Here is an 18,052-nt window from a genome sequence, read left to right on the forward strand (position 1 = left end):
GCTTCTTTCAATTGACTAATTACGGAGCAGATCTATGCGAAAAAAGCCGAAGATTTTTATTTATTGAAACTTTTCTACTTCATTAGAAGGCAAACTTGACTCTCAAGTATTGAACCGTTTATTTTTTATACGGCATCAATTAGCTTGATAAGCTCAGCTCAATGCAAGCGATGCGTCAACTAAATTATAACGTTTTTATAATAAGTGCCATCTCAGAGAGTATGATGCAGAAATGGGACTTGAAAAGGAAACTTGTTTATGTAAAACCTAACCTCGAGACAACTTTATCTATTTGATTAAAACCAAAAGAATACATTTGATAATTTAATAATGATTGATATTTTCAACACACAGTCTGATGAAACACGGCATTGCTCATCTAGTATATATCCTTTATAGTTGAAAAAATTGAATAGGGTTCTTCAATTTCAGACCCGTGTATGGGTTAAATGGGAGTTTTTTGAAGTAACCCCATTTATATATAATAATAATGAGTAATTTATTAAGAATATTACAGTTTTATTTCAGATAATCTGAAATTTTCTTCAAGAGTTTTATCTTGACTTGACTCTGATACGGAAGAAGGAGTCCTAAAATATTATCTATTCATTTTTCTGAGTGTACAATGAAGCCATTTTTGCCGCCAATGCTCGATGTTAGTCAGTAAAGCTTGTCCAAATTGATTTGCAGTAGGTACTATCATACATGATTCTTCCATTCACATTAACTAACCAAAATAATAAAGACATCATAGTTCACTTCTTTTTACACCTCCAAATATTGACTCCTACTGATCATCACGTATAAAAACAATAATGCAGCAATCATCTGCTAAGCACACAAGATAATACAGTGATTTATCCCATTTAGGTGCTGTTAATATTAAATTCTTTAGAACAATCAATGTTCAGGCACGATTCTAAAAGCTCATTTTATTTCTGACACATCCTTTTGCCCAAAATCCATGCTCTCATTATGTGTTCCATGAGGACTTTTGTCCTCATGGAAGCACAAAAGGATCCCGCCACTCTGGACTATATGTGTTCCAGTCTCAAAATAATGTATTGGAATTCGATGGTGAAAATGTCTGGTGCCTTCCCTCAAATTGAGGCCCGATGTCTTAATTGCAGACATTTTTGTGGTTGTAATAAATCGTAGGTCAGCAACAATCAGGGGATGAGTGTAATAATAATTATTAAAACGTTAAATTATTTCAAAATCGCTATATTTAAAAAAAATTCTATATATTCTAAGAATAATGCTTAACTTGGCATGACAATAAATAAATGCAATCACCTTTCTCCTTGTAGCTATATTTTTTTATTTTTTTTTTCAAAATAATGTGATCGTGCCAGCGTATAAACCTCGTTGCTGATTTACCTAATTTTTTTTGTTCAAAGTATATGGATGGTATTGATTTATAACAGCCAAAAAACATCGCCTATCGACTCACATGTTATAAACGGAATAAGACCTAATAATTGAAGGATAAATCATGGCAAGGCGAAAAAATTCGACATTCGTTGGCATTCGTATTTTCGAGTGTAGCTTGTGTAGTTGTTGTGTCGAGTGTAAAAGCGCAAACTACAGGCTGTAGTTTGCGTATTGTTTTGAAATTGTTGGCTAGGAGCAACTAATAAAATCTACATTTCAATTTATGGTAAATAAGCCCAATACTGATCAGTAATGTTTTTCATTGCTCATGAGAAGTATTTACACCACATTATTACATTGATTGCAATCATTCAAGGTAAGTAAAGGAGATTTTTAATCCTATCCAAAGAGAGCGAAAATCTTGCATCTTCTGCTCACTGTTGTGAAATTGAGAATGAAAAACAATGAGGCCCACAACGTCCCACTCAACAGTCATCAACACGGTGAAGCGATCCTTCCTGCTCGTTTACAGGCGTAACGAGGCTCATTTCCTCCTAAAATTTCCCTAATGAGACCGAAAATTTTCAAGCCCGTTGAAAATTAGCAGATTTTACGATCACTTTTCGCTGCAACAAAGATTCTTCAATGCTGAGGATCTCTTGTCATTTTGTCGTAAATCTCGACAGCTGCGAAGACAGGCACGCTGATTATTTGCACTTAGCGAATTCATTATCATGGAAATTGAAATAAATGATAAATCAGGCTTAAATCACCTGTGCAACATGGATTATACACCATACAGGGCAACAAAATATCGCTGTCGAGGCAAAAACAAATAATTAATAAAATGGCTTATAAGCTGTTGTATGTACTTAATTAGTAATGATACGTAAATAATAGCAAAATGAGGCACATAATGCTATAAATCACAAATTACTTACTTTAAAATGATTATCTAGAGATCATCTAGATCACGTTTCCGCAAGAAGCATAGAAAATTTCTTAATAAGCACACAATTAGAAAAAAAATTATTCTGCAATCTAGAAAACTAGTTAAGTATCTCAAATCTCAAAGTTTATCAAAATAAACTTGATGATCTGTCTCAAAGTTAATTTTTTTAACCTGATGACGAATTAATTAAAAAACACGTCTTTTCTATACTTTTGAAAACCATTCAACCGCAATCGAAAGGATTTTTTATTAGATATCTTATACAATTTAATTCTTAACACGTTGACTCCGAAGTGGTACATATGCGTACCACGAAATGTATTTCTCCTGGACGTAGTGGTACACAATTCAGGTTGCCTAAAATAGGCCAAATCCGAGAACAAAAAAGGCCAATGACTCAATATATACTAGTTTATTTGTAGGTTCCGCTATAAAAATTCCATTTATTTTTTAGCAGTATTCAAAATTTAATTAGGAAGTACCCCTATCATAAAATTTAGCCGGCCAACGCAATTGAGAAAAACTAAATCACAGAATTTATCCGGAAAAAATGACCGTCTGGCAACCCTGTTTAAAAACAGTACAAAAAATGAAATAATAGTACAAGATGAAGCAATCGTAGTCAACGTGTTAATCCAATTTGGTGAAACTTAGGCGGAATAATTTTGATTTTTTGGCTAAACAAAATTTTCATTTTGTTTTGTTTTCAACATTTTTTTTCATTACAAAATTTTACAACCTCTTACAGATGTTAACTACAGTTGAATTAGAATTTGTTTCCAGTGATTTGTTTCCTAATTAATTATTCTTAGCAAATTTATTCGCAATTTGCTAAAAGTTGTCAACAGTGTTTAAGAAAAATAATGTTTATTAATTGCCTGCTTGGATACGCAAGACATTGAGAACAAATTTCCTGTATAGCGCATAAAACCGAGCAAACGAACGTTCGCCGTTAATCGAATTCTGATTGATGTTGCGAGTTGAAGTGCGACCTGCCACCTCGCCAGACAGCCCAATCGGCCAAACGTCATCGATGTTCAGCCTACGACGACTGACGGGATCCACGGAGCCGGCGATCTAATGCCAGCGACGACTGACGGGATCTACGGAGCCGTCGATCTAATGCTGGCGACGACTGACGGGATCTACGGAGCCGTCGATCTAATGCTGGCGACGAATGTAGATCTACGGAGCCGCCGATCGAGTGCTAGCGACGACTGACGGGATATACGGAGCCGCCGATCGAATGCTAGCGACGACTGACGAGATCTACGGAACCGCCGATCGAATGCTAGTGACGACTGACGGGATCTTCGGAGCCAGCGATCGAGTGCTAGCGACGACTGACGGGATCTACGGAGCCGTCGATCGAATGCTAGCGACGAATGACGGGATCTACGGAGCCGTCGATCTAATGCTGGTGACGACTGATGGGATCTACGGAGCCGTCCATCTAATGCTAGCGACGACTGACGAGATCTACGTGAGCCGTCGATCGAATGCTAGCGACGAATGACGGGATCTACGGAGCCGTCGATCTAATGCTGGTGACGACTGACGGGATCTACGGAGCCGTCGATCTAATGCTAGCGACGACTGACGAGATCTACGGAGCCATCGATCGAATGCTGGTGACGACTGAGGGGATCTACGGAGCCGCCGATCTAATGCTAGTGACGACTGACGGGATCTACGGAGCCGACGATCGAATGTTAGCGACGACTGATGGGATCTTCGGAGCCGACGATCGAATGTTAGCATCGACTGAGTGGATCTATACGGAGTCGTCGATCGAATGCTAGCGACGACTGACGGAATCTACGGAGCGGCCGATCTAATGCTAGCGACGACTGAGTGGATCTACGGAGCCGTCGATCGAATGCTGGTAACGATTGATGGGATCTACGGAGCCAGCGATTGAATGTTATAGACGATTAAAGAGATTTTTGGAGCTATAAAGAGCCCGAACAAGTAATAACTTTTAAAAGATATTCGTTTTTTCTTATTAAATTATGTGATTTTAAAAGATCTTGATGGCTGACGAGAGCTGAGTACACATTCAATGTGGATTTACGGTGACTTTTCAGATGTAACAAAATGTTTTATATTAAATATGACCCAACATATGTCATTGTGGTTATTTGTGTGTTTGGAGTTTGTACCGTCGATACATATAGGTTTATCCAGCATATGTTGCTATGTGTAAATAAACTGAAAATTATAATCAGGTTGCGCAAACTTTCTTGGCTAGAACTCTGATTAATTACCAATGAAGTATATTGATCCTATTAATGATAGTAAAATTAAGAATCCTGTTCTATTCTGTTCATCCTGTTAATTATCCTGTTTTTCTTGGGGTTAGGTTTTCCCTATTTCATTCACTGATGTACTTTAGATCAAATTATAATTTCATCTACCTTAGCACAAATAACTTCGTGTACCTAGCGGTCGGATTTTTTTTCGTTAAATTCATGCTGTTATATTTATTGAAATACTAAACTTGATTTTGTTCAGATTTTTAGGAAAATTACACTCTGGGATTTCACGTACACTTTTTTTCCATTTCGTTCAAGTAGGCGCCATAGCCCCGACATTACCTTGCACTTCTTCCTAGTGACGCGTTTAAAACTTTCACTTTCATGGTTAGTGGAGCAGCCCAGGCTGTAAACGGCTTCCTCACCTGCATCATTAGCTCTAACAAGCGCAGCTGCTAAAAGCCTCATGCAGCAGCTCTAAGTCCAGCTGCTAGGACTGTTTCAGCTGCCCTAAGTCCAGCTGCTATAGGTCTGTTGCAGCTGCTCTATGTCCAGCTGCCAGGCCTGTTGCAGCTGCTGTATGTCCAGCTGCCAGGCCTGTTGCAGCTGCTCTATGTCCAGCTGCCAGGTCTGTTGCAGCTGCTGTATGTCCAGCTGCTAGGTCTGTTGCAGCTGCTGTATGTCCAGCTGCTAGGTCTGTTGCAGCTGCTGTATATCCAGCTGCTAGGCCTGTTGCAGCTGCTGTATGTCCAGCTGCTAGGTCTGTTGCAGCTGCTGTATGTCCAGCTGCTAGGTCTGTTGCAGCTGCTGTATGCCCAGCTGCTAGGTCTGTTGCAGCTGCTGTATGTCTAGCTGCTAGGTCTGTTGCAGCTGCTGTATGCCCAGCTGCTAGGTCTTTTGCAGCTGCTGTATGTCCAGCTGCTAGGTCTGTTGCAGCTGCTGTATGTGCAGCTGCTAGGCCTGTTGCAGCTGCTGTATGTCCAGCTGCTAGGTCTGTTGCTGCTGCTGTATGCTCAGCTGCTAGGTCTGTTGCAGCTGCTGTATGCCCAGCTGCTAGGTCTGTTGCAGCTGCTGTATGCCCAGCTGCATGACCGGGGGCAGCTGCTTTGTCCCAAGCAGCAGTTTTATTATTTTTACTGTCAGCTTTCAAAAAAAAATTAAGCTATCAAAACGTACACTTTTTCTCATTTATGATTTTGTTGCCACTAATTTATTTTGAAAATTGTTACCAACATTTCGAAATGCAAGTTGTTATGTCTTTGATATACCGACGAATAGACATTAAATCCTATTGCGCACATAAACATCTGAATGTGTTCACTCATCTCTTTTTCTGCTTACATTTCATTCATCCGAGACTGAATTTTTTAATCAGTCGAGAGTGCATTATAAATTTCATTTTCAGATACTATCCATACGCTAGAAGAAAGTTTTTGTAATAGTTAAACAAATTTATATTTTCTTAAGCTTTCATTTCTATAATAAGTTTTATTTCCTTGTTTCGTGTTCTCCTGCTAACCGGCAATCTCCTTTCATTAATTATTATTTATCATAAATGAACTACTAAATAATTCAGACAGGGAATGGTATCTTCTAAGTATCCGAATTTCTTGCATGAAAAAATCTAACAAAAGATAAAATAAAGAATATTTTCACTTAACAACCACGGTCAGATTTCATGACAAGCCACCATAAGCCTGCGAGGTTTAGTGAAAAGCGACGTTTGATCTGCTTACAGCCTGCCTCTGGGCGGCTGTGTGAAGCACTAAAGTGAAGAAAAGATATTGCAAGATGATTCTGTGAATTTTGGCGTTTTTCCGTAAAAATTTCGCAATCTCCAAGACAAAATTACTGAAATTGCTAATAAACAAAAGTTCTGGCCAAATTGATCCTAATTGCCATTATTGTATCGTAGCTATGCACAAATAATAACGTGTATTACGTATTTTCTATACATATTTTTTTGGAAGAGACTAAGTTAAGGCTGGGGCGTACCGAGATGGAATTGCCATACAGGACGTCGGGACAGGATTTATTGTCCAGACGGAAACCAGACATTTGTCTCAATTATTCATTTGAGTGCATCGTGCCAGCTTGGGGCTGTAGCTCACTGTCTCGCCAGCCACCGTATGAAATCCGCCGCTTGCCGACGTCCCATAGAAACGCTCGAATCTTGTTCCGCCTCGTGAAGAATAAAGATCGTGAAGAAATAAATTTTCAGCGCATTTCCTCATACATGGAAACAAAGGCGCTATTGTGCTCGTCATGTCCGTCCGTCCGTCCGTCCGTCCATAATTCCCTGACTTCAAGTCAAGGACGGATGAGAAAATGCACTCTCTGTCACTCACTGCAGTGAGTACTGATCTAATTTTTTTGATAATTTAAAGATTTATTTATTTTGTGAAGATGTTGCGTGATTCCGAATACCATCAACACTCACTAGATGTCATTAACGTTATGTTTTCGATGTTGTGTAGAGTTGATGTGCACAACTCTCGTCCGAACCTTAACGTGCCTTCGGAAGCCGATGTATACTATAGCAATACGTCGCGTTTAGTATCTGTTTTATCGGCATCAGACTAAGTTATCCAGATCTTGCTCTATCCGCGTTGTCAGTATACGTGCCGTGCTACTTATTGTGTTTCACTACCAGCTGTGCTCCCCTGTGTTGCTCGTACAGATGTAGTTATTTTTTTTTATAACGAAACTCAGGAATTTTTTTCCTTACTTCCAGAAACTTATTATAAAAATCATTGTTCTTGGAACTACACACAAGAACGGATAAAATTCAGCAGCCATAATTTCTAAGGACATTTACGGTTACACGCTCTCTCTCTCTCTCGGGGGATATCCGAAAGCAATCCCTAAGTAACGAAAACTAAGCGCATGGGGGCTAGAGATGGCAGTGAAACAAAGTTAAGTTTCCTAAATTTTTCTTTTCTTTATTAATCACGTTTATTGCAACGTATATTATTGCATAGGCATATGAAGATTGGCCGGGCTGCGAGAACGGATAGTGGTCAAGGAAGTTCCCCACCAAAGCGTGACGTGCCAAATCTGCAGCCATTTGCCCCCAGCATTTTCGTTCAGTGCTGCCACAAAAAATATTGAAATGAATTTAAAATCATAAATATCATTAATGGTAACAGTATTTGTATATAGATCTATTATATTTATAAAATACATCATCTATTTAATTTCTCCCTATATATTAAATATATCTATTAACTTATCAATTCATCAATTTTGTACTAATATAGTTTTAGGTCAACCATCATTTAGTAATACTAAGGGCACAGCCCATTTAACAAAGAAATAGCATGCCAGCATGCAATATATTAAATTTATCCTATTATCCATTAAATATCTATTAAGGTGTAATTATTAAAATTAAATATCTATTATATAATTATTTAAATTAAATATTGGCAACACCTTTATTTTAGTTTGAGGTCAGAGGGCAGAGTTAGCTATGTCAGTCTCTGAAACTGTTTTTCACACACCCGCACAACTAAGTGGTACCGAGGACTTACGTTTCATAAAAGACTGAAGCTGGCGCGGTCGGCTGAAGCAGGTAAGTGGTCCAACTGGGGCTCAGGAGAACATGCGGACGTGGAGAACTCAGCACCTCATGACTCCCATCACGTGCGACGACGAAGCAGTGCCGTAACTCCGGTTATAGCGTCCTGGGATACTGACAACAAATCGACGGCCGCCGGAGGAACTGGTCACAGGATGAGGTGCTAGTGAAGACTGCGGATAGTTAGTCGATTGGCTTGAAGTTGGGTTCCATTCAAAGGGAATCCAGAAACCGCAAGCCTCTAATACCTCAAAATCGCTAAGGTGGTGCCAGGCAAATATGTAGTTTGAATGTAACGTAGTACTGAAATGCATTATAGAACGAAAATTAGTTTTAAGTCTAGTTTTAGCTTAGGTTATTAATCGAACTCTATGCAAGCTTAAAGTTAACATTTAACGACAAACTTAAAACTATACTATTTTCGACACTTAGCAGCTGCCCGGCCCGCACTACTCTTGGAAATTAAAGAAAGTAAAGAAGTGATCGAGACGAAACGAAAGGTGATGAGAAGTGATCGAGGCGAAACGAAAGGTGCACTTCACCTGCAGGTGAAGTGCATTTAATATTTTCTAAAGTTTGAATAAGAATGAATTTCATTTTAATAAAACACTGTTTTATGGTTTCATTTTTCTCACGCATTTTTTTATTAAGCTTACCTTTTTGAAAGATTATAACCTTAATTTATATACTAAAGTACATAAAATAGTTATTTCCGAGTTCCATTACTGCAAATATAAATAACTTTTTCATGCAAGAAAGTTACATATCGTCTATCATTGATTTTCATCTAGTTCTTAAATGCTAATCTAATTTTTCATAGTTGAAAAATATTACAATTTGGCCACTAAAAACCAGTCCCCTCCGAGGGTTCGGACACTCAATTCAAGTATTGGATTCACCACGACTTCTTCGCGTGTATCACGATAAATAATATTCATCGATGAATAATGAATATTAATGAGTTATAATCATACGGGTCTTTACAATAGATGTAGTAAGTACGAGAATATTCACTCGGTTGACCGTGAATAAATATGTTCTGGCAAACTGTTTTTCAGGTCATGAATAATATTTAAACTTTTATAATATCCGTTCTAGTAGCTCCTATAAAAGGCCCATACTTTCATTTTAGAGGCCATTCAACATAACACTGAAATGTTTGATGTATACCGCAGAGATTTGACGAACCATGATCTTATAGAGACGTATCGTGCAGTATTGTGCAGAGACTTGATATGCAGTATACTACAGAGACATGAGATGCAGTATACTACAGAGACATGAGATGCAGCATACTACAGAGACAACATTGTAATACTATTGTATGAAACAATTATGGGCATATCATTTGTTGATGCCACTAAAACACCAGCATTTTCATAGTGTAGGCGATCGCCTCTGCTAGCAGAGGCTGGACATAGGCTATGCATGTCCTGTGTGTAGTAGTCCTTGAGTCAGGCATATAAAACTGCGATGGGAAATTCAGTTGTGAACAATTAGGCCCTTAAATGGTTCAATGATCTGGGCAAACTAATGTTTTCATTAATCAATGATATAAACAAGCCTGGACCTATGTGAGCTTTGCGAGCAATTTGGAAAACCTAGCAAATAAGAATAATTATTTTGTCGTAGGAAAATGGCACATGTGATTCAAATTTCTATAAAGAATGGGAAGCTTAGTTCTTCAGGGGACCTCAATTACTTTTGGACAATCATTTATTCGTTCATTTATGTTTCGGTGTCCATCATTTATCAGTTCATTTATTTTTTGTTTCCCACCATTTTTTAGTTTGATAAAACTAAAGATTGCAAGTGATGATAATGATAATAACGGATCATGATGCCCGATATAAGAAATCACGGAAGACATATTGGCTTAGTTTAATCCTCCCGTTATATCTCTTGTCAGATGCACTACTGCGAGTTGAGTTATAAATATTGCCGAGCGTACACATCAAAAATATTCATTGGTTTACAGGTTTAGCGTAGATAGCATTTTTAAATGTGTTGCAGAGGATCATTGCCGGAAACAATGCTGATTTACAGACACTTTTCGGTATGAAGAAATACGCTAATGCGAATATAAACAGTTATAAGTAAGGAACACTTAATACCAACCATACTAATATTATTGACATGTCTTGAAATCATTGATAAATATTATTATAGTAAAAAAATCTTCTCGCTTCTATCAATTATGTATGGAAATGCAAGATGGACGTATGCGTGGTCACATTCCTTATCCAAGGATAATATTATAATTATATCTAGTTCTCTAATATTTGTTTGGATTTTACTGTATTTTCATGTAAATACAAAATATTCATATCATTAGCATCTTCATTCGGTATTTGTAGAGAGTTCAGCGCAGCCGCCACCCCAACTTCTTCCACTAGCGCCCCGACAGCGCCGGCACTCGCTGAGATCGTCGCACACTTCCTCGCGCCAGCGCAGGCAAATCGCGAGTGCAGGCGTCTCCTAGGTCAAGAGAACATACCGGCAACCTTCACCCCCTACAATTAGAGAATTTTCTCCCTACATCCAGTTGAATCAGGCATTCTCAGAGGATGTTTACTCTAAGACCTTAAGTTCTAAATATTCTTCATGTAACAAGCACCCAGATTTTGTTGAGTGATACCAAACCCAAAGGCACACAGAAAACACCACCCTCTACGGTTATCAAGCGACGCCTACAGCGAGAAATTAACTGAGCTTTCTTTTACTCGAACCTTTGGCTGGGTTCTCTGATCTCAGCGCCGCTGCCACTGAGCTAAAGTGGTATAGTTGCCGTAAAATTTACACACCGATTGACAAAATAACTGACTTGTTAATAATCAATAGCACATACGCTTGGTTCCTTCACGGTAGATAACCAATTTGAAATGTAATCTAAATTTGAGCAATACATTGGAATTTGGCTGTTGGAAGAGAAGCCACGTGCAATTTCGCTGCCGTTGGAGCGGCAGTTCTGGGCTAACAAGACGTAATCCGTTTTTAAAGGCCGTTAGGTTTATTTTCTCGCGCCAGGTGTCATTGAGGAGCTTGGAATCGTCCACAAAGTCAATCCGAAGATCAGCTTCCTTCGCTATATACTGAGAACTACTACTACTAAAATCTTATTTCGATGTTACCTAAATAAGAATTTCAGTTACATTTTTCCTGTAATTAGGTTTTTTTATGTATATCAGGTTAGTAGAAAAACCAAATTAAACAATATAATGAGTAAGTATACATTTTATTGGTCACCAATTGATAATAATTTCAATCTATAGTTTTCTTTAATAAATTTTGAATAGTTTAAATTCATATATTGATTTTACCGATTAAGTAGTAAGAATGATGAGTTAGAAACATACGAATAATAATTAACTTGGTATCTGAAGTAGACGTGATTCTCCCATAGGTTATAACAATAATTGAAAAATCAACTAACTACCAGGTCTCAGCTATACCTACCATACCAAGTTCATCCATTTAATATTGAAATTGATTTTCCATTAATTGTAACACATTTAATTGATTATCCATTCATTTCTATTACATCACTAAAAACATTTGATGACGGCCAGCTGGCCGAGTGGTTGGAGTTCGGTCCTAGCTAACAGTAAAATTCTGTTCAAGATCGGCGATGTTACCGTGGGTGTTTCAAAGTAGCAAGGCTGTAGCGATGAGTTGCGAAAGATTCAATAGTTTTCCATGTTCTACGTAAAGCGAAAGTGGCTTAATGCTCTCTGAGTACACACCATAATGGAACACTTTACTATAACTCAGTATGGATGTAAATTCAACAAAACAATCAACGAATTACTTGGCTACCATCAGTGTTGAAGCCATGTGCAATACGCAGCATCCCATTGCCAAAGTAGACAGGATAGTAGACAGGATAGCATTGCTACATACAAACACTGATATCGTTGTTGGGAACACTGTCATCACGTATTAATATAGGTATTTCTTATTAATTTATAATACAGATTTATTATAATTAATAAGTCGTATTTTTTATAATCACGTATTTATAATGCACAATCATTGTTCAATTTGATAGGGAATCCAACCTACAATTTATAGCGCATACAATTATTAACAACGATTCTATGTTTCCAATAAATAATTATGTCAGATACCTGAAAAATCTTTCAATTCAGTATAATATCAGTTGGCTTGCAGATAAACAGATTATATTTTTCGTTCCTAAAAATCATCTATACGAGATAATGTTCAGAAAGTAATCAATTATTAATTTTAATCAATTTAATAATACAATTCTGCATACATAGGAAATTTATTTGCAGAAAGTGCTGCGATAATTATAATTTCAACTTCCATTGATTGTTCGGCGCTCGTCGTATGAGAATTAAATTTCAACCGCACAATCCACAGAGGCTAGAATCATTTAACAAAGAAAAGATTCATTAATACAGACATTAATACACAGACAGACAGAAATATAGAATCCTTAATGCAGCCTTCTGCATTAAGGATTGTATATTCCTGTTATTCGACTTTGTATAACAGAAAACCCATCATATCGCTATTGGTTTTATTCCTGAACTCTATTGCGGTCACTCAATATTGAATCTTTCTGAATTCGAGGCTGGATTTTCCTTTTGTTTGTAGACGGCAGCAAACATTGGACAACCTGAGACGAGGACTTTATATACAGTTCGGAAATTTGTACGTGGAAATTTAAATGATTTACTGCGATTCTGTCTCCGAAAGCTTTTTTCCAGAAAAACTTTTAAAATTGTAACAGTTTCTGGATTTAGTAATCATATATTAAAACTACTAAAAAATTTTGATGAAAATAACATACTACCAATATATATTTATTAATTCGATGTCAGTAACAAAGGCAGCTAGCCGGACAATTTTTTAGAAGAATTTGTACAATAATTATTCTTCTTTTTACTCATCCTATTCTTTTTTGTATCAGTCATTAAGCTTTTCTTCTTTTGAGAAAATATTTTCTCCCAAAATAATCCAGTGTAATTTCGCAATGTATGAAAAAAATCAGGTTCCTATTAATTTTTAAAATTGCATTCATTTTTTGAGACATAAAACGCGTGAATGAATTGAAATTTTACTTATATGACAGATCATATGTCGCATTTATTTTACGCAAATTATACTTTTGTGTAGACATATCTGATTCCCACGTTAATAATTGTCTTAAAAATTTTCCTATACAAAACACTTGATTAATGCAGTTTCGATGAGGATTTTCAAACAACTTGGGTTTTCCAAGTTTACACTCTTAATGTACCGGGATGTACAGCAACATTCATTTAATCAAAAGCCCATTATAATGAAGCGTAGATACGACCTTTTCGTTCTGTTGCAGCTTCTGCTTGTCTAAAAAAGAATTGCGATGCATATTTCTGAATACTATTAAAACCAAGCGATAAAATATCAATGAAAGAGCACCTCCGCTCGTCATTTCATCAAAAGACGCTCAAAATTTTGTTTCGTAACAGAGACAGCGCAGAGGATACGAAATCTCATTCACCGAGGGCAAATTTCAGCGCAGCTGTATTTCTCGTAAGATAAATAACTCTACTTTGAGACGAGTTATTTCTCTCTATTCTCACAATTCAAACTTCATTATTTCACCCAAGCAATATCTTGATCGGTTATTCATCAGCCTCTAAAATGCCACCGTATCTGATTGCTCTCTATTGAGCAAAATAAGATCTGCGTTTGATTTCCTTTTGCTGTATCGTAAGGAAAAAATGCATTTGATTTTCTTCATATCCTGCCGTTAGTTTTTACAGGTTTCTTTTTAAATGGAACTCCTCACGTAATAAATTTTCAAGTTTAGCAGAATACTTAATGACATTTTGAGTTCCTTTCTGAACCGAAGTGGAAAAATTTCTGCTGTATATTATAAAATAAATACCGTCTGTGATAAAATACTATATGTGTTATACGAGCAATTTGTGAATTATGAGTGCACCATACTCTCAGTACAACGGAAGTGATAATTAAACATTTTCAACAGATTTTTATGTTTTTGATGAGTACCCTAATGTTCCAGTAATAACAGATAGAAATTTTTCCGTGTAGCAATTTTTTAACTTTTGATTTGCATTTTTATTTGAAAATGAAGGCTTTCTTTTTGAAAATGAAGGTCTCAGGCTTTCTGCACTTGTGTAATGCTTCGTCGACTCTACGCACCCAAAAGAAATCTATTTAAAAATGTGTTCTCTCACTTAAACTCACAAGTATTCCAATATTTGTTGTTCTAGTGAACTTTTCCTATTGAAGTCATTATAATCGTCTTGAAAGCTAACAAAAGTCCATAATCATATGCCATTGTCTTGCAGAATTCAATGGTAATTCAATTTTGGTCGCTGACAACGCTGCAAAAGTTTTAGTTTTTGAGAAACAAGATCCCGCCATCACCAACCGACAACACCTCGCCCGGGTTAGGTTACTAATTACGTACAGAACAGAAGAATTCATATATATGATAAGAGAAAGTTATGTCACATGGCTGATTTGGTAATGTTTTACGGTATTTGGCAACCGGTGTCTATCTTCGATTCCCATGCGTGACTGAGATATGTCGTTTTTCTTGACGGCCATTTTGCAATTTTCGTAGGTGATTTATAATTCTGTCAAATGCTAATGATAGAACAAAATTATTTGTGTATAAAAAAAAAACTTTCTTGTCTATTGTTCGCAATATTTTACTACAATATTCAGTGTTACATGATTCAGGACCGGCTTTAGCTTTTATTCTAAATTAAGAAATTTAATTCTTCCTTGGTCAGCTTCTTGGTTTTATTTTATGTTGTCATACTAAGCAAAAACATTCCATCAATTGAGTGATGAAATATTTCCGTGCCACACTGCATAAATGATTTTTCTTGAAATAAAAATTTTGCTTAATTAATAAAAATAAGCAGTTAGTTTCCTCCATTAATTTCTCTAAATTAGATATTGTTATGCATATTCAACTTCTCACTTATATTATCAATGTTTTCAATTTTTTAGTACTTATACATTAATGTTATCCAAATATGTGCCTAATCAATCAAATAACGATGAGACAAATTTAATTTCAATGTAACTCTACGATTCCCATCACACTCACTTCATTTAAAATCCTTCTGAATTTATTATCACCAGCCACACAATTCAGATGAATGGTCGTTCATGATCCGGTAGTGAATTCTCAAATGGCGTTATCAGTTTAATAACCAAATTTAAGTTAATTCTTCCACTCTTCAGTAAGTGCGGAAATCTCCTGGTCGATGTTCTGCTGCTTCAGGCTTACGTTTGCCAAGCGTCAGTGTCCTGAGCCAAATATTTTGCAAGGAATAAAGAGAACGACGGTAAAAATTTTTGCACATGACAATGTCACCGAGCGCATCTTCCTCCCGCTTGTGTAAATCTCTTACCTGGACCTTAGTTAGTGATTTCAGAAAACCACAAATTTGGGCACTCATCTTCAGTGTGAAGCAATGATCTTCACACTAACGAATTACCCTCTGTATATCACTCAAAAAAATCAATGTATAATATTGTTAAAATTGTGACACACCATACATTCGCAACAGATACGCCATGCCTATAACCGAGTCACTATGGCCTCTTCATAGGTATCGGCATTTCCACAAAGTTTCACTCACTTCTCTTACCGTTAAAGAAGTCGTTGTCTTCTCTTTTTCCTTCTAAATTATTTTTACTCTGCAGTGATGAACTGATAGCTCAAGTCATGGTAGTAGAAACTGGCGCATGAAGCCTGTCCACCCGATGGGGCTTCCTATAGTCCTTAACTGAGCTTCGTCCGCGGTCTCGTTGGAGTTAACTTGCTGCGTGAGTGCACGCAGCTAGATTAATTGCGCCGTTTTCATTGTGCAAATGTCTCTTACGTTACATTCAAAGTGCGTCCTATTTGTTAATTTATGTCTTAATCACAGCTTTAATTGGAAGCGTCTTTGATTTCTCAATAATATCATTCCACGTTCAAGATAACACAAACTCAATAGAAGGCATATATCAGGAGAGTGAACATTCTGCTTGGAACTCCCGAAAATAATTTACATATATTGAAGTTCATCTCTTTGATAATTTTTTATCAAATAGGAGTTTCTAGTTTATACTTTATAGTTCTTTAACTTATGCATCATTAATCAGTAAAATTCTATTATAATTTTAAATTCTGAAATGCAATTAATTAAACGAATTTTACCTTATATGGAGCTGCATACATGAATATTTAAAGAAAAGCGGTTTCCTTCGATGAAAAATGTAGCAATAACATCATGATCTTCTGGGAATAATACTTATTCAGTCAAGTATTATTCATACATAACTCATTTTTATTCGCTCCTGATGGCTTACTAGGTCATCAATAATTATTAATTATTACAACCGGAATTAATAAGTATACAAAACCTCTGCTCATAACAGAACAAATACTCAACTGCAGGGAATACATGAATTACATCGTTTATTTTCTTTAGGCAAATATTGTGTTTTAAATTAATGCAAATAGACGTAAGCGAAATAATTCGCCCAATAAGAACAAAACAATCAGAATCAAATACTATATCGCCAAACAAACTACCACACGCAATTGTGTACATAAAAACAGTATCTTGGCCAGGCTACCTAACGCAATCTACGATTGCGTGATAAAAAAGGCGTTTAAGACGGCACGCACGCTGCTCTATCATGTGGAAGTGTAACAGGTTCAGCGTGGGACCATAAATGTTTTATTACAATAAACTGCCTCATGGCAAGCCGACGACATACAATAAATGCTTGAAAACAATTCCTAAATAAAATCATACACGTTACTTTCATAACTGTAATTGACGGATCAACAATATTGTATTTTCGAGTTTCGCACTGCTATTTTTTTGCATTCAGTGACATCGTCAAGTTTGGAATGAGTTCACTAGCTTCAAATTGCAAAATGGAACGAATATAACTAAGTCATTCTCGAAGACTAGCGATAAAAAACCGTTTATTAATTATATATGCTCTCAGTAGCATTATGGTGCAGCTGTCTGAAGAAACTCGCTTTTTTAATTGATGTCATGCAAATATAAGCGTACTTTTAAATTGCACAGACAGGAACTTCCCAAATAAACCAACAATACAAAAAAAAACATTGCATACGATGGCTGCTCAAAGAATGACAAACGCTTCCGACTTACCAAATAAAATTCTTGATAAAAGTTTGCAATTTCACTAAAAATTTTTGGTTTTTAAAAAGTCTAAGTTGGCGTAGCTTCAGCCATGAAAAAATAAAATCGCAAGTTATTCACGACCAACAGACAAAGCCATTTAAAAATCTGAATGTTTTAATGTCCCGAGAGGGTAGCCTGTTGTAAATGAATTGTTAAAAAACTGTTATTTGATTTCACATCTCACAAATAAATAATCAAATTAAGTTTTTTTTACATCGGCTTTCATGCCTAGATAAATTCAATGGACACTGTCAGCGACATTGCAACCTTCTACGGTGTTACTTTAACCTAATGATATGTAGGCTTATACACTTTTGAATGACTTGACGATCTTCCTGAAAATACTTGAAATTAACCCAGACCATTCATGCATGCATGTTACCCATGCATGAATGCATTCCCGTCATATTTTTGCCGGTCTGTTTTACGGTTCTTTTTTCTTGAAATAAAAATTTGCTGCTTCTTCTAATTTTTATTGAAATGAGGGAATGCTGAATGTGAATTTAAGACTTATGCATCGTATGCAAATCTTGTAAGAAATTTTATTAATATATCCATGCAATAATTTTGATAGCTGCTTAATTAATAAAAATCGCTTTTTTACATTATTATTCCTGAAAATTTGTCGATGAGTTGTTTTGCAGCTATGAAATCTCTAAATGCGATATTTTTCATTCGTGTATTT

Source organism: Hyalella azteca, unplaced genomic scaffold (genome assembly GCF_000764305.2).
Source record: "Hyalella azteca isolate HAZT.00-mixed unplaced genomic scaffold, Hazt_2.0.2 contig9981, whole genome shotgun sequence".
Classification (NCBI taxonomy): Eukaryota; Metazoa; Arthropoda; class Malacostraca; order Amphipoda; family Hyalellidae; genus Hyalella; species Hyalella azteca.